Here is a 24973-nt window from a genome sequence, read left to right on the forward strand (position 1 = left end):
CATCAGAGTCCACACAGAGCCCCCCCCCCAGTTAAAGTTCTCCATCATGGACTCGGGGCAGGGGAAGGTCGGTGAGTGGACCACAGTGGATTGCTGGATGAAGCATGCCAGTGGAGCTGGGTGCGAGACCAGAGGAGAGACTGTGGGGAAAGTGTCAAATCGATTAGGCCTGAGGGCGCAGGATTTGCAAACTGGACTAGCTGGAAGCAGTAGTCCGCCAATCTACACATGCTACTAAAATGCTAGGCCACCGGGGAGAGGTACTGCAGACCTCTGGCCTAGTAACAGCATCTATTGCTGCCAGACTGTTCAGTTCTCTTTCATAGAGGATGCTGTGACAGGAACGATAATGATCTACAGTAAAGTTTGTGCAGGAGGATAGAAGTCCTGGGAGCAACAGTCCGCAGGAGATATACAGAGGAGGGGAGATAGTCTGTATGGTGATGCAGGGGAAGTGACTGTAGATATTATATGTGCTTCAGTGCTTCAAGGCTCAACCAAATTTCAAATGACTTCATATGATGGCAAAGCAACATGTTCTATAGGCATCCCATATTCCCTTTCCCCCAATCAAGTTATATCGCCCAATAAACTAAAACAAAAAATGCAAATAACTGTTCATTGTCTCTGAGGTGATAAATAAAGGTCTGGCAGCAAGGTGATATGGTGGATGTCTGTTACTAGTAGCAACCAAGCGCTACAATAACTATTGCTGAATCCTTGTGCCAAGCAGAGTATTTCTGTCCTATTATTATCTCACATGCACAGTGCCAGATAACTACCATCGGCGGACGGCGGTGATACAACTTACGCAGGGCCACCAGTGGAAAGTGTATCCAGACGCTCACTCCTGACATCCCTGGCTACAACCCAGCATTACACCCTTTTCTAAATCATATAGGAGCGATACGTGCGCCTTGTGCACTGTTGTGACAACCTTGGGCTTGGTTGGAGAGAGGGAGGTGTTTGCTGTCCTACTAGGTGCCCCTATTTTCCCGTTTAAGGGGCCTCGTCTGCCACTGCCTAGATGTTTTCCGGCTCAGCCATGAGTTCATATATATGGTGACGCTGTGACCCCATACGGACACTGATGAAGGGACAAGGTCTCGAAATGCGTAGGGCCTGAACGAACCCCTGTGGACAAGTCAGACACCTATCCATGAACCTTGGTTTTTAACATTTATATTTTTGTATTTATTGTATAATAAACTTTTATTACTATTACTACGCTTTTGATTCAATGAGCTGTTACCGTTAAAGCCCCACCCTGGGGGATCTCTATCTTTCCCATGCCAGATAACTAGGACTGCGTTCCAGGCTGGTTGGAGGGGATCACTGGAGGGACTCATCATCACCTCAGATCTTGTGTTCAGGTTTCCAACACAAAGACGGATCATCCTCAGGGGCCCCTGCAATAGGACTTTGCTGCAACATTCATCTGGAGTTACCTCTAGAAATTACTTTATATACCCCCGGTACGTTGTAGATGTTTACAATTCCGTCAAAACTGCTTTATGAGAAATCTGGAAGTTATAGAACATGTAGATGGTAAAATCCGCATGGTAGTTTTGAGTTAATACCAACAGCAGTTGCCTTCAATAAGAATATGTATTTCTATAGCTCCGCACTGTCCTCTGGGTAAAACCGCTGCTCAAGGCCTGCTTACTACTCCAACAACAGAACAACAGACCCCAGCCCCTGCATGAATTCATTTAATGCCTATAGATCATCAGCTGCTGGCAGATTATCATAATCCTTATCCTACTAGAGCATTGCTTCCAGACCTAGAATTTTTATTTATTTATTTATTTTTACCCAGGCAGTATTAGCATGTTTCCTTTGTGCTAAATCTCTTCTTTTAATACTGCCGGAGAGCTATGTTCATTCCAACTTGTCTATGGTCTCTCTTATGCAAAGCTTCTCGCCTTCCTTCAACAATAACGTAGCTGTTAGCCAATAACAATGGAAAAACAAAAAAAATAAAAGTTTGTTGCTTAAGGTGTAAAATCGATTTATTTACTTTATTTAAATGCAGGTCTTGTGAATAGTTTACAATATATGCCAGGAACACTCTGCCAATGGCCTGCTGGATGAAATTATTCCTCAACAAAACCGTCTAAAGAAACGTGGGGCCCTTTGTATATTCGTGTTTGTTTAACGGCATTGGTAGGAAATTAGTGGAACGGGTGAAAAGCTCCAGGGCTCCAGAAGGCATCGCAATCACAAGGTCTATTCAACTTACCTTAACCACTTAAGCCCCGGGCCATTTGGCTGGCCAAATGACCTGGCCACTTTTTGCGATTTGGCACTGCGTCACTTTAACTGACAATTGCGCGGGGAGCTGCGGTGGCTCAACGTGATTGGCACTGCGCTGACAAGCCATTCACCTCTGAAGCTAGGGGTTCAGATCCTGGTCTCGGCTACATGTGAATTGAGTTTGGTGGTCTCAGCCCGGCTCCCGATGGGTGTGCTATGCGAGGTAAGGCTGCGCTTAGTACGCCACCCCCCTCCCACAAAAACCACCACACTTACACGCACTCGAAATTGGGTTAACATGCACGCACTTTGACCATGCGGTCTCTAAAAAAGAGAGGCGAAGGACTAACGGGGCTGGTTGAGCGGGCAAATCCTCTCACTCCCTTATAGGGAGTCCCTCTGCCCCGTTGGGCTTCAAAGCGGAGCAGGTAGGGCGGGCTGTGTGGGAGGACTCCCTCACACACCTGCCATTGCCACCCGGGGCATGGAGAAAGGTGGCAGATTGCCTCTGGGGGAGGCCTGCCTACTCCCAACTCCTGCAGTCCGGCTTCTCTCTCTCGAGTACACGCACAAAATAAACTTTAAAAAAGAAATAAAAAAATAAAAAACGACAATTGCGCAGTCGTTTTTTTTCCCAAAAATAGAGCTTTCTTTTGGTGGTATTTGATCACCTATGCGGTTTTTATTTTTTGCGCTATAAACAAAAATAGAGCGTCAAATTTTGAAAAAAAAGCAATATTTTGTAATTTTTGCTATAATAAATATCCCCAATTTTCTTTTTAAAAGGGCATTTTTTTTTCTCAGTTTAGGCCGATATGTATTCTTCTACGAATTTTTTGGTAAAAAAAAATAAAATAAATCGCAATAAGCGTATATTGATTGGTTTGCGCAAAAGTTTCAAAATGTTTTTTACTTGGTATGGCGTGACTGCGACATTATGGCGGACACATTGGACACTTTTGGCACTATTTTGGGACCATTCACATTTATACAGCGATCAGTGCTATTGCTGTGTAAATGTGACTGACAGTAAAGGGGTTAACCAGTAGGGGACGCTGAAAGGGTTAAGTGTGTCCTAGGGAGTGAGTCTAACTGTTAGGGGGCGTGGCTTACTGTGACATGTCACTGATCGCTGCTCCAGATGAGCGGGAGTAGACGATCAGTGCTGTGTCACTAGGCAGAATAGGGAGATGTCTTGTTTACAAAGACACCCCCCCGGTCTGCCGTTCCGTGACCCGATCACGGGACACCAGCAGACATCGAGTCCACGGGTCCCGTGGGCATGGTCACGGAGACCTCGACGGGCAAGCTTGAGAGCACGTGCCCACTAGGGGGCAGGTTTAAAGTTGCTTTGCCTGCCCATGCCATTCTGCCACCGTATATCCACGTGAGGTGGTCGGCAAGTGGTTAAAGGTCACTATAGCTGCCATTCTCAACCACAGTTTTCTTTAGCTTAGGCTCGATGATGATGCTTGAAAATGTCCAGAGGCAATGCCGCTTGACAAAGCCAGCAGCATGACACCAGTTATCTATTTAGCTGTCTGTGAGGTCTCGTACACACGACCGTTTTCCTCAACACAATCCATCAAGAAACTTGGTGGCAGAGCTTTTTTGCCGAGGAAAACGGTCGTGTGTATGTTTTTCATTGAGAAAACTGTCGTGGAACTCGATGAGAAAAAAAGAGAAAAAGTTCTCTTTTTCCTCGTCGGGAGTCTCAATTTCCAGGTCGTGTTCCTCGTCGGTCTGGTTTTCGACGAAAGAAGTAGCAGTAGCAGGGGATTACTGGAAGGGTGAGAATTAGGGTTATTAGGAGAGCGTGCATTGGCTTCCTGCCTTCATAATGTCTGCATCCACTTGGGAGGCACTATGTACTTCTTTACATACTTTTTAAACTCTGCACTCTGGGCATTACTTACTTCCAACCCTTGCATTTTGTGCCTTACATACTTTTCACCTCTGCACTATGTGCACTATGCACTCCTGACCCCTGCACTCTTAGTTGCTTACTACTGATCTCTGCACTTTATGAGCTATGCACCCCTAACACCTGCACTCTGTGTGTTATGGACTCCTTACCCCTGCAAACGGTATGCACTCCTGACCCCTGCACTCTTAGTTGCTTACTACTGATCTCTGCACTTTATGAGCTATGCACCCCTAACACCTGCACTCTGTGTGTTATGGACTCCTTACCCATGCAAACAGTATGTTACTCCTGACCCCTGCACTCTTAGTTGCTTACTACTGATCTCTGCACTTTATGAGCTATGCACCCCTAACACCTGCACCCTGTGTGTTATGAACTCCTGACCCCTGAACTCTGTATGATACAGACTCCTGACCCCTGCGATCTGTGTATTACAGACTCCTGCACTCTGTATGTTACAGACCCCTGACCCTTACTTACTTTTGATTTCTGCACTCTGTGAGTTATGCACTCCTAACCACTGCACTTAGTGTGCTATGGACTCCTGACCCCTGAACCCTGTATGATACAGACTCCTGACCCCTGCGCTCTTTTTGTTACAGACTTCTGAACCCTGCACTCCATGTGTTATGAGCTCCTGACCCCTGCACTGACCTCTTCACTCTGTCTGTTACTTACTTCTGATCTCTACACTCTAGTTGCTATGCACTCCCAACCACTGCACTCTGTGCATTATGGACTTCTGACCCCTACACTCTGTATGTTATGGACTCCTGACCCCTACACTCTGTATGTTATGGATTCCTGACCCCTACACTCTGTATGTTATGGACTCCTGACCCTTACACTCTGTATGTTATGGATTCCTGACCCCTACACTCTGTATGTTATGGAATCCTGTCCCCTGCACTCTGTATGTTATGGACTCCTGACCCCTACACTCTGTATGTTATGGACTCCTGACCCCTGCACTCTGTATGTTATGGACTCCTGACCCCTACACTCTGTATGTTATGGACTCCTGACCCCTACACTCTGTATGTTATGGACTCCTGACCCCTGCACTCTGTATGTTATGGACTCCTGACCCCTACACTCTGTATGTTATGGACTCCTGTCCCCTGCACTCTGTATGTTATGGACTCCTGTCCCCTGCACTCTGTATGTTATGGACTCCTGACCCCTGAACTCTGTATGTTATGGACTCCTGTCCCCTGCACTCTGTATGTTATGGATTCCTGACCCCTACACTCTGTATGTTATGGAATCCTGTCCCCTGCACTCTGTATGTTATGGACTCCTGACCCCTACACTCTGTATGTTATGGACTCCTGACCCCTGCACTCTGTATGTTATGGACTCCTGACCCCTACACTCTGTATGTTATGGACTCCTGTCCCCTGCACTCTGTATGTTATGGACTCCTGTCCCCTGCACTCTGTATGTTATGGACTCCTGACCCCTGAACTCTGTATTTTATGGAATCCTGACCGTTGCACTCTGTGCATTACAGACTAATGACCCCTTGACTCTGTGCATTATGCACTCCTAACCCCTGCATTCTGTGCATTACACACTCTCGGCCTAGGGCAGTGAAGGATAAGGGTTTATTTACCCATATCTCTTCAAGACTATCCTACTGCTAGCACCATTTGTTGACGCTTATCATTTGGTGCACATTAATTAGTCCCGCCCCTGCTCCACCTCTACAAAAAGTGGGAATGGTTAGGCTGTCCCCAGATTTCATTTAGAAAATCAGTTTACTTTAGTCTAAGTGGCGCCTAGTATGTGTGTGGGGGACTTTAGCTTGTAAGCTCCTTGGGGGCAGGGACCCTAAGGCCCCTTTCACACTGGGGCGGGGGTGGCGGCGGTAATGTGCTACTATTTTTAGCGGCGCTTAACCGCCAATTTCGCAGCGATATTCGCCCGCTAGCGGGAAGGCTTTACGCCCGCTAGCGGCCGAGAAATGCGCATTGACGGCGGTATAGCCGCGATGTCCCATTGATTTCAATGGGCGGGAGCGGTGGAGGAGTGGTATACACACCGCTCCTTCACCGCTCCAAAGATGCGGCTAGCAGGACTTTTTTTTACCGTCCTGCTAGCGCACCGCAGCAGCGGCTGTTTAGGGTCGGTTTGCAGGCGCTATTTTTAGCACAATAACGCCTGCAAACCTCTCCAGTGCGAAAGGGGTCTAACCCTTGAAGACAAGGACTGATGTGAATATAGAGGCCTAGATTCAGGTACGGCCGATCTACGTTGCGCGGGCGTAGCGTACCGTATTTACGCTACGCCGCCGCAACTTAGAGAGGCAAGTGCTGTATTCACAAATCACTTGCCTCCTAAGTTACGGCGGCGTAGCGTAAATGGGCCGGCGTAAGCGCGCGTAATTCAAAGTAGGCTGTAGGGGGCGTGTTGTATTTAAATGAGGCTTGACCCCATGTAGATGCATGGCCGAACGAACGGCGCATGTGCGCGCATGCTCAGTATCACGTTGTATTTACGCCCAAAGATACGTCGGCTCAATGCCTGTGACGTGAACGTAATTTACGCACAGCCCTATTCGCATACGATACGTTTGTTCAGACGTCCATACTTTGCATGGGCTGCGCCACCTAGAGACCTGCTTTATCTTTACGCCGGCGTATCTCTAACGTAAACGACGTAACTAATTGCGACGGGCGCATGTACGTTCGTGAATCGGCGTATCTAGTCATTTGCATATTCTACGCCAAACTCAGCGGAAGCGCCACCTAGCGGCCAGCGTAAATATGCACCCTAAGATACGACGGCGTAGGAGACTTACGCCGCTCGTATCTGAGCCTAATTTAAGCGTATCTGGTTTCCAGAATACGCCTAAATTTACGACGGGCAGATTCGGACTTACGACGGCGTATCTACTGATACGCCGACGTAAGTCTCTGAGAATCTGGCCAAGAGTATGTAAAGTGCTGCATAAATTGTCTAAATTATGTAAATACTTGCTATATCCACTGACAACTCTGAATTTTGGATTTTCTCTTTACTTTCTGTTTCACTGAAAAACCATCACCAGGAAAAATTGAGTGTATCCTCCCAGTGGAGACACAGCGGGGACACCATAGAACTCAGACAATAAATTAATTTCCACTGAAAATCAGAGACTTAAAAAAGAAGCTGCAAATACTGATTTCTGAGAAAAATAAACCGTAAATCCTATTCCAAGTGGAGGGAATTTATTCTTATTCATAGTGAGAGCAATTTATAAAAGCAATAGCTTTAGGAAGCCATGCTTTATTCCTACCCAGGGTAAGCAAACACCCCCCCCCCCCCAAAAAAAAAAAAAAAGCTAATCTGTTTAGTGCAAAGGGATTAACATTTCATCAGTTGTATTTCCACTGGGGAAAATCTTTATAAGCAGACATATGAAACTGTGATTTTTGTCCGCTCCTATATCAAATGTCTGGCATGGAAATGCAATCACATGGGGCGTGCACTGGCACATTTATACAGCTGTTGTACTTTACAGAGGTTCTAACCCCTTACTAGATATGTGCATTCCCGTTCGTACGAATGTTCATTTTCGTACCCGCAGAATAATGTGTACATACGAAAAAATTAAATCACCAAAATACGAAAACAACGGGATTACGAATGAGCCGCATAACGAACAACCGCAAATACGAACAAACGATCTGACGAAAATACGACAAAACGAAAACGGCAAAGGAACGAACATTACATCTATAACAAAAGATTTGCATTCTGTATACTGTTTGAATCCCCGCTCTGCTCGTATACTCAGCCGCATGTCCACATGACACCTACAACCAAAGATTTGCATTCTGTATCTTGTTTGAATCCCTTCTCTGTTCGCACCCTCAGTCGTATGCTCACACGACATCCACAAAAAAAAACTTGCACCCTGTATTTTGAATTCCTTTTTTCTGTTCGTATTTTGGATTCAACAGAATGCAAATCTTTTGCCACAGATGTCACACGAACACACGACCGAAAACACCAAAAGAAAAAGGACCCAAAATACAGAATGCAAATCTTTTATTATAGATGTCATTTTCGTTTTTTTGAATGGGCAGTGTATAGTTAGTAAAGCAGCTTCTCTTTTGTGCTGAGTAGTACAGTAAAGCCAAATAAACTTTTCTGTGGACTTTCATCTGAAGGGAGATCAGTTGGCCAGACTTTTGAACCCAAAAATGGTTTTCTGATAGAGTTTAAAAACGAACAAATTTTCTGAGAACGAACGGAAAACGATCGTTTTTATGTTTGTTGTTAAAAAAGTCTGACCAAGTGTATGGGGCTTAACAATAGTTAATATGGATGAGCCGCGTGTTGAAAGTGCCGCGAATCCCGCGATATATTTACGAAAGTACAAAATGACGAAAATCCTTTTTCTGTTCGTATCTTCAGTCGCATGCCCACATGACATCCACAACAAATTGTCATAGATGTCACACGAACACACGACCGAAAACACGAACAGAAAAAGGAATCCAAAACACAGAATGCAAATCATTGACGAAAATTCACGAAAATTATTGTCTAACAAGTAACGAACATGAATTAAACAGAATAACGAACCATCCCGCATTTACGAAAATAAAACGGTAACGAAAATACGAAACAATCGGAATACGAAAAAATCTCCTCGTACGAAAAACGAACGGGAACGAACAGGAAAACGGGCGTCTTACGAAAAACGAACGGAAACGAACCTACGGAACGATACGAAACAGAACAAAAAAAAAACTAATTTTTTTTCTGTGCACATGTCTACCCCTTACCATCTTATCCAAACCTAAAAAAGGGGTAGTTGTTGTTAAAAACAATTAAAAACAAACCCAATGCAGAGCTTTAGTCTAGAAAGAAGAAAAAGCCGGCTGTACTCTAGGAAAGTTCACTGGCAAATTAATTGTTGTGTACAAGCTAGGGATGCACCGATACTGATACTGGTATCGGCGCCGATACTAGCCATTTTCGTGAGTACTCGCGAAAATGGTCCAATACTGGAAACCGATACCGGAAGTGACGTCTCGTGGGAGCGGACCGCCTCCTCCTCCCCTCCAGACAGTGTCATCCCCGCTGCTTCCTCCCAGTGGCATTACTTGGTGCAGGCCCGCCGGGCTGCCTGTTCCAGCCTTGTCTCCAGCTCTGACTCCCAGCCACACAGAGCACTGGATCCGGGCTCTCCCTCTGTGCCTCTCCTGGTTTCGTTTCCGGTAATATCATTGTCATTGTAGCGTTTTGATACTTATGTGATTTAACGCTTAACTCCTCTTTTCTTTTTTCAGTGAGATAAACGGACAAACAGGAGAAAGCTTTTGTCTGTTCTTCCCCCTTGCTGTGAGTGACGGGTTATTTACATATCTCATGCACTAGCCTGAGACATGCATTTTTTTAAAATTCCCACCCCCACTCCTTTTCTGAAGTCATGTGGTTACTTTTCTGGATTTTGACTGGATGTTACTGATCATAGCAGAATTTCATGTAAGGAATACACAAGAGAAAATGCATGTTGACAAGGGGACTGTAGAGGTGGGCAGGGAGTCTACTGGCATCACGACTCCACCCACCGAGCTCCAGACAACAGATCCACCCACAGAATCTGCAGTTTTTCAGTTCTTATAACAGACAGAGGGGAGACATTTGACAGGTAAGGATACATGCAGGAGGCATCTATATCCTTATAGATCAGCACCATGGCAGTAGTTTAGAAAGGATGAGAGCGGCTTTACATCCACTTTAAGTATTGTGTTTTTTTTTGGCATAAAACTTTAGAAAAGTGTATTTTCTTTCCCAAAAACTGCATTTGAAAAACTGCTATGCAAATACCGTGTGCCACAAAAAATTGCAAGACCCACCAATTTTATTATTCTCTAGGATCTCTGCTTTATAAAATATATATAATGCTTGGGGGTTCTAAGTAATTTCTAGCAAAAAAAAAAACGAATTTTACCAAAAAGTGCCAGGAAATGCCTGGTCTTCAACTGGGTGATATACTACAGCTCTGTCTTTTAGCTATTAGATTAAAAAGTATCCTGTTTGAGTTCCTCTTTAATAAGTGAAGAAGAAACATCAGTGCACTCTAAATTACCCGGCTGTCTAATATCCCATGTCGTCTTCCTATGGCAGCTCCATCTGAAATGCCGGCTGGTGCGCCCAGTAAACGTAGCAAAATTTTTATGAATCGGCATCTCTGCCGTTTGTGTTCTCTCGCCGCTGAACCTGCGGCACAGTACAGCTGCACAATGCATGCATAGTTAGATGTGTAAAAGGGAGCAATTTTCCAACTCTTGTCTGATAATACAATTTAGAAATTAATGTTATTATTTCTTAGGCTGCTGTCTGGCGGAAATCAAGCTTGAATTAAAGAGTACCTGTCACCATCACGCAACCACTTATTAAGCAGACAGCTGAGCCTGGAGTGCTAAGGAACTAAATATCGGTTACATGGAGTGTATTGTTTCTTCTCATTCCTTGAACCTCACTCACCTTGTTAGCTTCTTAACCCTTTTTACGATAATAGATCTGCAATGGATTGTCGAAAATGCAATATGGTCCAGATTGGCACAACGTAAGTATCACATATGTCATCATGCCTGAGGCAGTGGCTGAATTTTCATAGTCGCAACAGTCGCAGTTGCGACTGGGCCCTAAGTCCGGGGGGGCCCCTGACTGTCACAGACTAGTGTGTTATGTTGCCAGCCAGCAGATGACGATGCGGTGTGGCGCGCACTGCATGATGTTCGTTCAGCCGCGGGGCGTGCTTTTGGCGCTGAGGTAAGAGAGAAACAACAAGCTTGAGGCAGCACTCACTGACTGTGATTGTGGCCCGTCACCGTCCCCGCCCCCGCCTCCGCCTATCCAGAGACACAGATGTAGGCAGGCGGGGCGGACTCTGCAGCAAATGAGAGAAGACGAGGAAAAGTTTTCCCTTCTGCGGCAGCGTGCGTGCGTGGAGATTGGAGTACGTACCCGGTGTCTACCCTGAGGCAAGGCTCCTGGCGGGAGAAGGCACACGGTGACTCAGTCAGAGTCAAACCCAGGCCACAGAACACAAACGATATCGAATCGTCGATTGACTGACGGTAAGTCAATCAAGAGTGACAGAGCTCAGCAATTGATACCATCCTCCACTACCTGTGCCCCTTACTGATCCCACCCCCCCACCACTGATCTCATTCCTATCCCCCCCATTCCTTCTACAACAGAGGTGATAGGGGGATAGGGATGAGATCAGTGGTGAGGGGATGGGATCAGTAAGAGGCACAGGTGGTGGGAGAGGATGGCACCACCACTGCCACCAGCCTCAAGTAACAGCACGGCCACCCCCCTTCAAGTACCACCGCTACCACCCCTCTTTAAGTACCACTGCTGCCACCCCCCCCCCCTCAAGTATTACCGCTACTACCCCCATCAAGTACCAGCGGTGGTACTTGTGGCAGTGGTGGTGCCATCCTCTCCCACCTGTGCCTCCTTACTGATCCCATCCCCCCCACCACTGATCTCATCCCTATCCCCCTCATTCCTTCTACAACAGAGGTGATAGGGGGATAGGGATGAGATCAGTGGTGGGGGGGATAGGATCAGTAAGGAGGCACAGGTGGGGGTGGTGGGAGAGGATGGCACCACCACTGCCACCAGCCTTAAGTACCACCACGGCCACCCCCCCTCAAGTACCACCGCTACCACCCCCATCAAGTACCAGCGGTGGTACTTGTGGGAGGTGGCAGTGGTGGTGCCATCCTCTCCCACCACCACCTGTGCCTCTTACTGATCACATCCCTCCACCACTGATCTCATCCCTATCCCCCTATTACTTCTACAACAGAGGTGATGGGGGCGATAGGGATGAGATCAGTGGTGGGGGGGATGGGATCAGTAAGAGGCACAGGTGGTGGTGGGAAAGGATGGCACCACCACTGTCGCTGCAGCCACCCCCCTCAAGTACCAGCAGTGGTACTTGAGGGGGGTGGTAGCGGTGATACTAGAGCGGAGTGGTAGTGGTGATACATGAGGGGGGTGGTGCCGGTGGTACTTGAGGGGGGTGGCAGCGGTGTGCCATCCTCTCCCACCACCACCCTTGCCTCTTACTGATCCCATCCCCCTACAGCCGCACCACTGATCTCATCCGTATCCCCCTATTACTTCTACAACAGAGGTGTTGGGGGGCTACTGATGAGATCAGTGGTGGGGGGATGAGATCAGTAAGAGGCACAGGTGGTGGTGGGAGAGGATGGCACTGCCACTGCGGCCACCCCCCCTCAAGTGAAATCAGAAACAGAATTGTTTTACTTTGTTGTATAGTGTAAAAAAATTAAGTATCAAAATCAGTCTTTCGGGGGGGGGGGGGGGCCTTCATGATTTCTTGCACCGGGGGCCCTGAAGTCTCTAGTTATGCCACTGGCCTGAGGGGCCATTGGGGAAGATTAAAATTACTGAAGTAGTTGGCATATGGTTGCCATCTTTTCTTCAAGGCAAACGCAAACACTTTAGCTGCCTGGGACACCTTTGGGTCCCCCAAGAAGTGTAATAATGCGGTGCTTATAGCATGCCTGCATGGAACAGTGAGTGTGGCCAAATTTATTTTGCTGACATCATCACCCTGCTCCCCAGTGATGCCGAACCTCCCCCCAAATAGCCGCCTGCAGCTCCTGGACGGCAACAGATTTGTGTGTGACTATCTTGGTTACTTGGGAGCCACAGCTCGGTCTGAATAATGTGTCTGTGTTTCAGTCCGCCTGAAACCCAGGACACATAATTCAAAACCTGGACAGTTTGGGTGAATCCTGGACAGGTGGCAACCCTAAGTTGGCACTACTACAGTGATATCTGTGATCTTCCAGGTCCTATGTCAAGCGGCTTCCCCTCTGTACACTGAGCACAGTGCGTGAGGGGTCACGATCTTGGTACTACCACCATATGTATTTTTTCACTTAATACAAGATTGGGTGACATGGAGAGCAGGGGAGGTGACTACATTTTCCAATCAGAGAACACCCTGTATTCTTTAAAATAATACAAGAGGTTTGGTGAATTGCAGCAGCCCAGATAACAAGCAATTGAGCTGCAAGTTTGAAAATGACTTGCTAAGCTATTGCTAGACTTGCTAGGCTTCACAAGTTTGTTGCACAATTGCAGCAAGTCCGCCTTGCATGACTCCAGATCAACTTTCTTTGCAAACATTCTGCAAGTCTGCTGCAAGTTCTGGTTCAGTTATGTTGTGCAATAGTCATCCCACCACAGGGGGTCACTGTGGCTGAATTTTCATGCTGTAGACTTGCAGAGCTCTTTCTGTAGACTCACCACTGCAACTTTACTCTTGCTAGAGACTTGCCACACAAATTCTCTACGAATTGGAAAAGTGTCAACTAGAACTTGTGCTTTAAGTGCTCTGCAAGTGTAGAACTTTCCAGTGAAAAAGTGCAGAAAGTTAACAAGACTTACTATTCAAGAGGGATGAGCCGAACACCCCCCCCGTTCGGTTGGCACCAGAACCTTTGAACGGACCGACCGTTCGCGTGAACATTTAGAACCCCATTGACGTCTATGGGACTTGAACGTTTAAATACAAAAGTGCTAATTTTAAAGCCTACTATGCAAGTTATTGTCGTAAAACGTCTTTGAGAACCCGGGCCTTGCCCCAGGGAACATGTATCAATGAAAAAAATTTTTTTTCTGGAGCAGCGATTTTAATGATGCTTAAATAAAAAAAAATGTAAAATTAAAAATTCCTTTAAATATTGTACCTGCTGGGTGTCTATAGTATGCCTGTGAAGTGGCACGTGTTTAGAACTGTCTTACTATAAGAAAAAAGTAATTTAAAACTGCTTGTGGCTTTAATGTAATGTATGGTCCCTGCAATATGGATGAAAATCATTGAGAAAAATAGCACAGACACAGACAGTACACACACCACGTAGCTTTAGGTGCAATCTGCAGAGGACACAGGCAGTACACACCACGTAGCTTTAGGTGCACACTACAGAGGATACGGGCAGTACACACCCATAGCTTTAGGTGCAAACTACAGAGGACACGGGCAGTACACATACCACGTAGCTTTATGGTGCACACTGCAGAGGACACAGGCAATACACCACGTGCAGGGCAGGACTTAGGGTGGTGGGGGCCCCTGGGCTTGAGTGTTGAAGGGGCCCCCTGGAGCCGAGAATTGGGGGGGATCGAAGTTGTTGAGCGGGGGGGGGCGAATTGAAGTTGTTGAGCGGGGGGGAGCGCATTAAAGTTGTTGAGCGGGGGGGGATTTTGCAGTTGTTGAGGGGGGGAGTGCCTCTCACCTGTGCCAACAGCCGGGGCCACAGACTGTCATTAGCCCGGCTGTCGGCTTTCTTCCCTTCAGCAGCCACAGTCCTCCACACACCACTCCGGTTCCTCCTGCTTCCGTGCTGCCTCCTCCTCTTGCAGTGCGGGAAAATTAACCCTTTTGCGGGACTGCGGGAAGAAGCTGTCTGTGCGGGAAAGTCCCACAGAATCCGTGCGTGTTGGGAGGTATGCGCAGGGCCGCCATCAGGAATTTTGGGGCCTCTTGCACAGCTTAAGGCATGGGCCCCCTGAAGCAGAGAACCTAGGGGGGGTGGGGGTGCTGCCGCCTGAAATTGAGAAGCGTGGGGGCTGCCGCAAATTGAGAAGCGGGGGGGCCTTTACAAAAAAAAGAAGAAATAAAGAAGAAAACAAATATATATAAATATATGTAGCCATCCGGGGCCCTGGGGACCTCTGGGCCTTTTAATAAAAAGAAAAAATAAACCTCTGGGCCCTTTAATAATAAAAAAAAAAACATTTATAAAAAATACATAAAAAAAGGGAGGCTGCCAAACTCGGGGGCCCTGGGGACCTCTGGGCCTTTTAATAAAAAAATAAAAAAATAAACAAAAATAAAAAAATAAACATTTATAAAAAAAATAAAAAAAGGGGGGGTTGCCACATGGGGCCCTGTGGACCTCTGAGCCCTTTAATAAAAATATATATATATATATATAAAAAAAATGTAATTTTTTTTATAAAAAAATAAAAAAGGTGGCTTGCCATCCGGGGGCCCTGGAGACCCCTGGGCCCTTTAATAATAATAATATATATATATATATATATATATATATATATATATATATATATATATATATAAAAAATATATATAAAAAAACATTTTTTTACAAAAAATAAATAAAAAAAAGGGGGGTTGCCGTCCGGGGGCCCTGGAGACCCCTGGGCCCTTTAATAATAATAATAATAATATATATATATATATATATATATATATATATATATATATATATATATATATATATTATATATATAAAAATAAAAAATATATAAAAAAAAACATTTTTTTACAAAAAAAAAAATAAAAAAAAGGGGGGTTGCCGTCCAGGGCCCTGGGGGCCTCCTGGCCCCTGGGGACCTCCGGACCCCTAAAAAAAAAAAAAAAAAAAAAATTTTTTTTTTTTTTTTTTTTTTTAAAGGGGGCCCCCTATTGGGTGGGGCCCCTGGGCTTGAGCCCAGTCAAGGCCAATGGTAAGTCCGGCCCTGACCACGTGAGAATACTGCAGCTAGCACAATCACCTGCCTGCCAGTAAATTAGGAAGTGCAGATCTAGCTAAACTATACAGTGTATAAATATATATACAACACCTGGGATGTATATATATCCTCTACACACTGTGGGGCAGATTCATCAAGAGATACGACGGCGGATCTCCTGATCCGCCGCCGTATCTGTGAAAGCCGACGGTCGGATCTGTGAGATCCCACGGTCGGAGCTATGCGACTGATTCATAAGAATCAGTTCCGCATAGATCTCCCTTAGATCCGACTGGTGTAAGTGACTTACATCAGTCGAATCTTAGGCTGTAATCTCCCGCCGGCCGCTAGGTGTCTTTTTTTTCATGCAAATGAGGAGAACCGCCGATTCACGTCCGTACGCCCGCCCGTCGCTCTTTTTCAACGTCGTTTGCGTTCGGCTTTTTCCGGCGGATAGCTACCCCTGCCAATATGAGGGGTAGCTAATGTTAAGTATGGCCGACATTCTCGCGCTGAGTTTTAAATTTGTTACGTCGTTTACGTAAGTACGTCGGGAATACGGATGGCCGTAAGTAACCAAGCCACCGAAAACAATGACGTCCTAGCGACATCATTTGGAGCATGCGCACTGGGCTTTTTCGCCGGCGGCGCATGCGCAGTTAAATCGGCGCGGGAACGCGCCTGATTTAAATTGTACACTCCCCCTAGCCGCGGAATTTGCATTCCGCCGGGGGGAGTTAGGATCCGACGGTGCAATTTGCGAGGTAAGTGCTTTATGAATCATGCACTAGCCTCGCTAAATTGCACCGGCGGATCGTAAAACAGGTAGATCTAGCGGATCTAAAGATCCGCTGATCTACCTGAATCCGGCCCTGTAACTTTAACTGACTAGCCTGCCTGCACTATCTACTAAAAATGACACTCTCTCTCTCTCTCTCTCTCTCTCTCTCTGTCTTCTCTCTTTTAACCACCGCAACACACTACACAAGGTTGACCTGCAGCCGGCCTTTTATAGTGTGGGGCGTGTACTAAACCCCCTGAGCCAAAATTGGCCAAAACCACCCTGGCTTTGGCCAATCCTGGCTCTCAGTTTATTGCAAGCTGTGATTGGCCAAGCATGCGGGTCATAGTGCATGCTTGGCCAATCATCAGCCAGCAATGCACTGCGATGCCGTAGTGAATTATGGGCTTTGAAACATAACTCGAATTTGGCGAGAACGGCCCAAAACGTTTGTAATTCGACGTACAAACGAACATACGATGTTCGAGTCGAACATGAGTTCGACTCGAATATGAAGCTCATCCCTACTATTCAACACTGCCACAAATTTGTGGCAAGTTATCCTTGCTATCTCGGAGTGCTGAGAGAGTGACTCCTTGTGGTCAGTGTGCAGAAGGACAGTCACTGGGTACAGGACCCGGAGGATAGTGCTGACTACTACAGTAATTTACAGCATTCCCAATCAATTGCCCCTCAGGTATGAAATATGCATAATTACATGGGGGGGGGGTTGATTTACTAAATCTGGAGAGTGCAAAATCTGGTGCCGCTCTGCAAAAAAAAAAAAACAATCAGCTTCCAGGATTTTTGGTCAAAGCCTAATTGGACAAGCTGAAGTTAGAAGCTGATTGGCTACCAGTGGTGGCTGATGGTACATTTTTTGGGGAAGGGATGGCAAACAATGCACCCGAAACTCCCCACCCTCTCCGGTTAATCATCAGCCCTGCACTTACTGCATCTAGGCCACGGGCAGCACTGCCTCCGGGCGGCAGGCAGTGGCTTCCCCTGCATCTCCTCCTCCTCAGCACCTGCAGATCAGCTCCTGTTGTGTTTAACCAACTTTGGGAGTGGGCCAGCGGCGGTGCATATGCGCACTCCCTACCCGGAAGTGTTGTGTTTTACTAGGGGAAGACATGGATCCATGTTCCTGCTTTGCAGAGACACAGGATCCACGCCTTATATCCTGTCAGAACGGTGATCTGCCTTGCTTAAAAACCTATTAAAGTGGAGTTACCCTTTAACTGATTGCGGACTAGCCACCCTCATTATACTGTGGCCGGTTGGCACAGCTGCGTGAATTGGCATAGGTGTACGTCGCTCGCTTTAGGAGCGATAGGGGGCCCGCAGTGGGATGCCTGAGCCGATGTGCGTGGCCGGCGGATGCGATGTTGGCCGGCGACCCACAATCACCCCTCAGAGAGCCAGAACGGGGATCTGTCAATGTGAACAAACAGATCCCCGTTCTGACAGGGGAGTAGAGAGAGATCTGCTGTTTCTAGTGATCAGGAACAACGATCTCTCTCTACTCCCAGTCAGTCCCCTCCCCCCCTACAGTTATAAACAGCTCCCTAGGGAACACTTAACCCCTTGATCGCCCCCTAGTGTTAACACCTTCCCTGCCAGTGACATTTATACAGTAATCAATGGCTATTTTTAGCGCTGATCGCTGTATAGATGTCACTGGTCCCATAAAAGTGTCGAATCGCTGATCGGCACCATTACTTGTAAAAAAAAAATAATAATCATAAAAATGCCATAAATGTATCCCCTATTTTGTAGACGCTATAACTTTTGTGCAAACCAATCAATAGATGTTTTTTTTTGCTAAAAATATGTAGAAGAATACAAATCGGCCTAAACTGATTAAACTTTAATTTGGGGATATTTATTAAAGCAAAAAGTCAAAAATATTTAATTTTTTTTCAAAATTGTCGCTCTTTTTTGTTTATAGCGCAAATTTTTTTTTGCAGAGGTGATCAAATACCAGCAAAAGAAAGCTCTATTTGTGGGAAAAAAATACGTAAATTTTGTTTGTACAGCATCGCACAACCGCGCAATTGTCACTTAAAGCGACGCAGTGCCATATCGCAAAAAATGGCCTGGTCATTAAGGGGGCAAATCTTCCGGTTCTTAAGTGGTTAAATAATGGAGAAGAATGTGTAGCAGATATTCATGGTTAGGTAATGTGAACAAGCCGGATCTACGGCTTAAATAAGTTCAGAGTTAGCAGTACGATATTAAAATTGCATTAAGCTAACAGTTTAATTTGCATTCTCCTGCTATCACCGTACAAGTGCCGACAAATGACTGATAATTTGCCGTGAAACTCTGATGACTTCTCTGCGATGTGCGTTCCCCTGACCCATCAGGGTACTGCGAGACGAACTGACTACAAGATAATTAGCCTGAGAATAACCCAGCGAGACTTAAATATTTCTTGTGAGGGTCAAATGTTTTCCAGCTTATTCCCCCGGCGGTACCGGCAAGGCCTGCGCGGCTGCATAATACGGTCTACCTACCCAACACGTGCCTCATTTGTACCTGACCTCACATAAACTCTCCAGGATTTACGCCCAGGTGCGAGCGCTGTAATTCCGATAGTCTTCGCCGACTGCAAGGATTGCTGCTATTTCCTTCAGATGATGCAGATATTGGCAAGCTATGGACCTGCTTGAGGTGGGGACTACATGTCACAGCATGCCTTACAAGCCTGTGTAGACCTTTTCATAGCAATTCCACCACATTACCTGGGCTTATATAGTAAAAGCACATCGGAGGTCTCAGCAGATTGGTACTGAACACCTTTGCAGCAGGAAATGGGTGGATTTTATTCTCGTCAGATATCAAAGACACAAATGAACGCAGATCTGTTCATGAATACATTGGCACATACTTTTAAAGGCAAGCAATAGTATTACCTGACTCTGACCTGGTACTATTCCTAATGGAACCCAAATGCAACTTTCCAACATACATGCTTTGTGTCATGGATATGCAATAGTCTGGCAGCTTACCTGTTTCCATATGTCCATTAAGAGGCCTGACTCTGTTATGGTTACCTTCTTATCTCCTCTATATCCTGTATGGCCCCACCCAGGCCATCCCAGGAAGTCTATATTAACTGTTGCACTGCAGGCTTGCAGTGCTGTTCAACAGTGTTGTTTGTTTAAGTTCCTGTCTGCAGTGTGCTACGATTATCCCTCTGTGTACCGTTTTTGGCTCGTCCCTGACTTCTCCTGTTTGCCTGTGCCCTTGACCTTTTGCCTGTCCCTCGGTTACCCTGTCTGCCTGTTGCCCTGACCTCGGCTTACCCATCACTTCCGTTTGTCCTGCTTGCTGCTTCCCCTCTCTCTCTGTGGAGCGTGACCTAGGGGATCCCAGGGGTCGCGATCTGGGCCCAGCTGCGGCGAAGGCCATCCTCACCACTAGAGGCTCTGGCGAACACAAAGCTGGGTCTTAGACTCCGCGCCCTGGGCGATCTTGGGTTCACGCTTTCTCTCAGATAGCAGCAGTTGGCTACAGGGTTCACTACCCTGAGGTGCATCCCTGACCCCTACGGGGTGCACTTGTCACCTGGCCACAGGTGACGTGACACTTTGCAGCACATCCACGGATTTATTTTCAGTGGGAACGCAGTCCTGGCACATCCAGCACTGAATGTATGTAATGACAAGGGGTGGTATGATGTGCTGCATAGTTGCCAAAAGTCACGAATTTCCCGGGACATTCCCGGTATTTAGACCCTTGTCCCGGTCTTACCGCGTCACAGGAAATTTCTGATTTTTCACCGCTAGAGGTCTGGGGCCATCACTGGTGAATTTTCTCCGCCGCCATTTTACAGAAGACCAGCTCTAGTGAGGAAGAAACAAGAGGCAGAGCCCAGGTGGCTGCTCCATTTCTATTGGCAGCTGCTTTAATTGCCACCCAGGCTCTGTCTCTTTTTTTTCCCCTTCGGCCTCCACAAGAGCTGTTCTTCGTATATGGCACGGAGACCGAATCACTGATACAGAGCAGCATGGACTAGCTGCATCTGTGGTGACAAAGTGCGCTGTATCTAGGTGACGCGCTGTATCTGTGGTGTTTGGAGTATCTTTATCTGCTTTAACTACCTTCTTTCTTTCCTTTCTTCCTTCTCTCTCCTTCTTCCCTCCCTATCTCTTTCTTTCTTACTGTCTTTTTTCCTGTCTTTCTCCCTCCATCCCTCTCTTCCTTCTCCCCCCAGCCCTCTTTCATCTCAGACTCTAACCACACACCATGTAAGCCACGCCCAATACAGTAAAACCTTGGATTGCAAGCATAATTCGTTCCAGAAACATGCTTGTAGTCCAAAGCACTCTTATATCAAAGCAAATTTCCCCATAAGAAATAATAGAAACTCAAATGATTCGTTCTACAACCATGTATTCATAGGTCCTTCAGTTTATAGTCCATATAAAAAGATTATAGCAATGTGACCAGGTTGTGTCACCATAACATGTCCATCCACAAATGGAAGCCTCCACAAGGGGATTAGAAGCAAAATCCAGCAGGAGCTGCAGAGTATAAAAGAGAAGAGAGGCGCCTCTAAGTGTAGCAATATGTTGCTAAATGTTGTACCTTCAATAAAAGTAAACATTAACAACAGAAAAAAATGCGCTTATCACAGAAATAATAGTCGATGACAATCGAAAATCGCACCGACACCAATAGATAGGGAGGCAGCAGCTCTTGTGCAGATGCACTAGAAAGATGTAGGGAAAGATGTAGTGTATTTCTACACTAAGGCCCCTTTCACACTGGGCGGGAGGTGCAGTGGCGGTAAAGCGCCGCTATTTTTAACAGCGATTTACAGTTGGAATTGCGGCGTATTCGACCGCTAGTGGTGCGGTTTTACCCCCGCTAGCGGCCGAAAAAGGGTTAATACCGCCGGCAATGCGCCTCTGCAGAGGCGCATTGCCGGTGGTATAGCTGCGGTTTCTCATTGCTTTCAATGAGAAGAAGCGGTGGAGGAGCGGTAAACACAACGCTCCTCTCACCGCTCCAAAAGACTTTTGGGGCGGTCCTGCTAGTTCACCGCTCCAGTGTGAAAGCCCCCGGCAGCCATTGTTTCAGGTCGGTTTGCAGGCGCTATTTTTAGCGCAATAGCGCCTGCAAACCGCCCCAGTGTGGAAGGGGCCTAAGAGGCGCCTCTCTTCTCTTTTATACTCAGCTGTGACATGACACTTCCCTTATATCAAGACATCGCTTGTATATCAAGTCAAATCGTATTAAAATGTTTTGCTTGTCTTTTAAAATGCTCTCAAACCATGTTACTCCCAAAGTTTTACTCTATTTGGTTTAGCCCACGCCCCTTTTGTAGCCCACATCTCCTTTTGGCACTCCCTCCCACCTCTCATGTTACATCAGTGCCCAGGTCATCTATTCCTCTTGCCCACCCCTTGTCCAGGCCCTGCTTTAATGAGTCCCATTTGGCGGTGCTACTGCCCACTGGACGCAACCTGTGGTTAGACAATTGGAGATCGATAAAACTGCAATTTAACTGCCTGATTTTACCACCCCCTGCCATGTAATCTAGGCCAAAGCAAAATAATGTGCATCAATGAGTGTTGTTTAAACACACAGCAACAGTGTGAACCCACCTGACACTCCGTTCCCTTCCCACTCCCACTTCCCAGTACCAGGGCTGGACTGGGACAAAAATTTGGCCCTGGACTTCATCCAGACTGGCCCACTTTGACAGGTCTCTCCCATGGCGGCCGGAAAAAACTCCCGCACCCCCCGGCCACCCAAGCCCCCTCTCCCCCTTCACTAGCCACTAGCCATTCTACTTTATTAGAGTAAAACGGCTGGTACTGGTACTCTTATAGGCAGTACCAGTGGGGAAGCTAGACATTATTTCACCCGGGGCACAGAATCAGTTCGGTGCCCCCCCTTATGGGACAAGTTTAGGCAGAAGTGAGAAACTCCCAGGCCATAGCTGTTGAGTCAGCTGTCTGTCCCCTCCCCCATGCTCCTCTATTGTCCCCCCTGCTCCTCTGGTCCTCCCCTTGCTTTTCTGTTTCCCCCCAGGTGAGCGCTGCAGGGAGGGAGAGGAGGTGAGCGCTGCAGGAAGGGAGAGACAGAGGAGCAGAGGGGGGAGGCGTTCCGCTGTCACTGAAGCCGGCCCACTGAGCCATCGGCCCACCGGCAAACTCCCTGTAGTCCCAATGGCCAGTCCATCCCTGCCCAGTACATTTGCTGATCTGCAAAAAAAAAAAAAAGGCACCAGCGCTCGTATACTGTGGGGTAATATAACACGCTCTGCGGTGGCTAACGTCATTTACAGTCACAACGTATCTGTCACAGCGAAGACTTTCAGATTACTTTGGGTCAAAGAAAAAAAAAACATTTCAAGACAGGATATGTTCCAAAAACCAAAATGCCAACGGCGTGAGCAATTGTCGTTTTTTTTTTTTTTTTTCCTTTCATTCTCTGTTTTGTCTGACGTTATCTTTCAAAGAAAAAAATGAAATAAAAAAAAATGTAAAAATAAAAACCAAATGCGAGAATCCAAACTGCTTTTTTATTTTTTTCCAAACTTAGATCCAAGTGTGAAACTAATTCTTGCCTCTCGCACAGACATCCACATCACAGACAACTCGCCAAAATGTCAAGGGAAGCGCAACTGAAATTATCTCCCTTGAAATGGAGATCCGACAAGCCTGACAAGCGCCTTGATTCCAAAACCAGAATGTTTGATAATTTTTTTATTTTTTTTTGTGGGGGGGGGGGGGGGGGGGGGCAAGATATAGCACCTACTTTCTCAAAGATGGGAGAGACAGAGAGAACCTGATAACAGAGCAGAACACAGCGTTCCGTACAGAGGCAGTGACATTTCATGTAAAACAAAGGCACGCCGCTTGCAAAAAAAAAAAAGCAATCAGGCGTAGCCGCCGGATGACAAAACGGCGGGCGGATCGTCGTCGCGGAAAGAGAAAACAAAAAGTTTTGACTTACATTGCCTTGGGAGAACTGTTGGGGAAACGTTTGCGAAGTTTTCGTTGATGGCGAATAAAGTTTAACCCCGATCCGGAACTTCGTATTGATTCATTCGGTGAATAACGAGAGGGAGAGCTGCGGAAATTCAAAAACACATGTGATTAGTAATTTGTTAACCACTTCGTATTCAGGTCAATTCTGGCATTTCTCTTCAACATATAAAAAACATATTTTTTTTTTGCTAAAAAATAAATACTCAGAACCCCCAAAGATTATATAGGCAGTATCTCACAAAAGTAAGTACACCTCTCACATTTCTGTAAATATTTTATTCTAACTTTTCATGTGACAACACTGAAGAAATGACACTTTGCTACAATGTAAAGTAGTGAGTGTACAGCTTGTATAACAGTGTAAATTTGCTGTCCCCTCAAAATAACTCAACACACAGCCATTAATGTCTAAACCCCTAGGTGAAAATGTCCAAATTGGCCCCAATTAGCCATTTTCCCTCCCCGGTGTCATGTGACTCGTATACATCTATCCCTGGACACAATGGCCCAGATTCTCAAAGGGCTTACAACGGCGCAACGCAATGTGCGCCGTCGTAAGTCCTAATCTGGGCCGTCGTATCTATGCGACTGATTCTTAGAATCAGTTACGCATAGATAACCATTAGATCTGACAGGCGTAAGGCTCTTACGCTGTCGGATCTTAAATGCAATTTTTTTTTTCGCCGCTAGGTGTCGCCTCCGTCGTTTTCCCGGTCGAGTATGCAAATTAGCAAAATACGCGAATTCCCAAACGTACGCGAGGTCGACGCAGTGAAGTTACGACGTTTACGTTAGATTTGCGACGCGTAAAGTTGCCCCTGCTATATGAGGGGCAACCAATGTTAAGTATGGCCGTCGTTCCCGCGTCGAAATTTAAAAATGTACGTCGTTTGCGTAAGTCGTCCGTGAATGGGGCTGGACGCCATTTACGTTCACGTCAAAACCAATGACGTCCTTGCGACGTCATTTAGAGAAATGCACGTCGGGAAATTTTAGCGACGGCGCATGCGCAGTACGTTCGGCGCGGGAACACCGCCTAATTTAAATTATCCACGCCCCCTACCCGGCTCATTTGAATTAGGCGGGCTTGCGCCGGGGGATTTACACTACGCCGCCGCAACTTTACAGGCAAGTTCTTTGTGAATAAAGCACTTGCCTGTAAAACTTGCGGTGGCGTAATCTAAATGATTTACGCCCAGATACGAGAATCTGGGCCAATATGTAGTTGTATAGGGTGGGCATATTTTTAAAAATTTTATTTTTGAATTATTTGTGTCACTGTCCCGCCTCCCTTCTTCTGATTGGGCTGCTAATAAACAGCATCATCATAACGCTCTTTCTCCTGTGAGCTCATTATAAATATGTCTTTCAAATGAGCTTGGATATGCAGAAAAATGACAATCTAGGTTAGGTCAATTTCTAACTTCATGGTAATGAGCAGCTTGCGATTGTTTTGGGCTGTTATGG

At 46.4% G+C, this 24973-nt stretch overlaps 1 protein-coding gene across 1 annotated transcript in view; it reads right to left on the bottom strand.

Annotated features, from left to right (window-relative positions):
- The window catches only part of LOC120928899 (teneurin-4-like), a 527362-nt gene that overhangs the window by 394845 nt on the left and 107544 nt on the right, over positions 1 to 24973 (bottom strand). Inside the window, exon 2 of the mRNA XM_040339966.1 lies at positions 23472 to 23588. The gene's annotated coding sequence lies outside the window, so the exon portion shown is untranslated. The remainder of the gene's footprint in view (positions 1 to 23471; positions 23589 to 24973) is intronic.

Source organism: Rana temporaria, chromosome 2, assembly GCF_905171775.1.
Source record: "Rana temporaria chromosome 2, aRanTem1.1, whole genome shotgun sequence".
Lineage (NCBI taxonomy): Eukaryota > Metazoa > Chordata > Amphibia > Anura > Ranidae > Rana > Rana temporaria.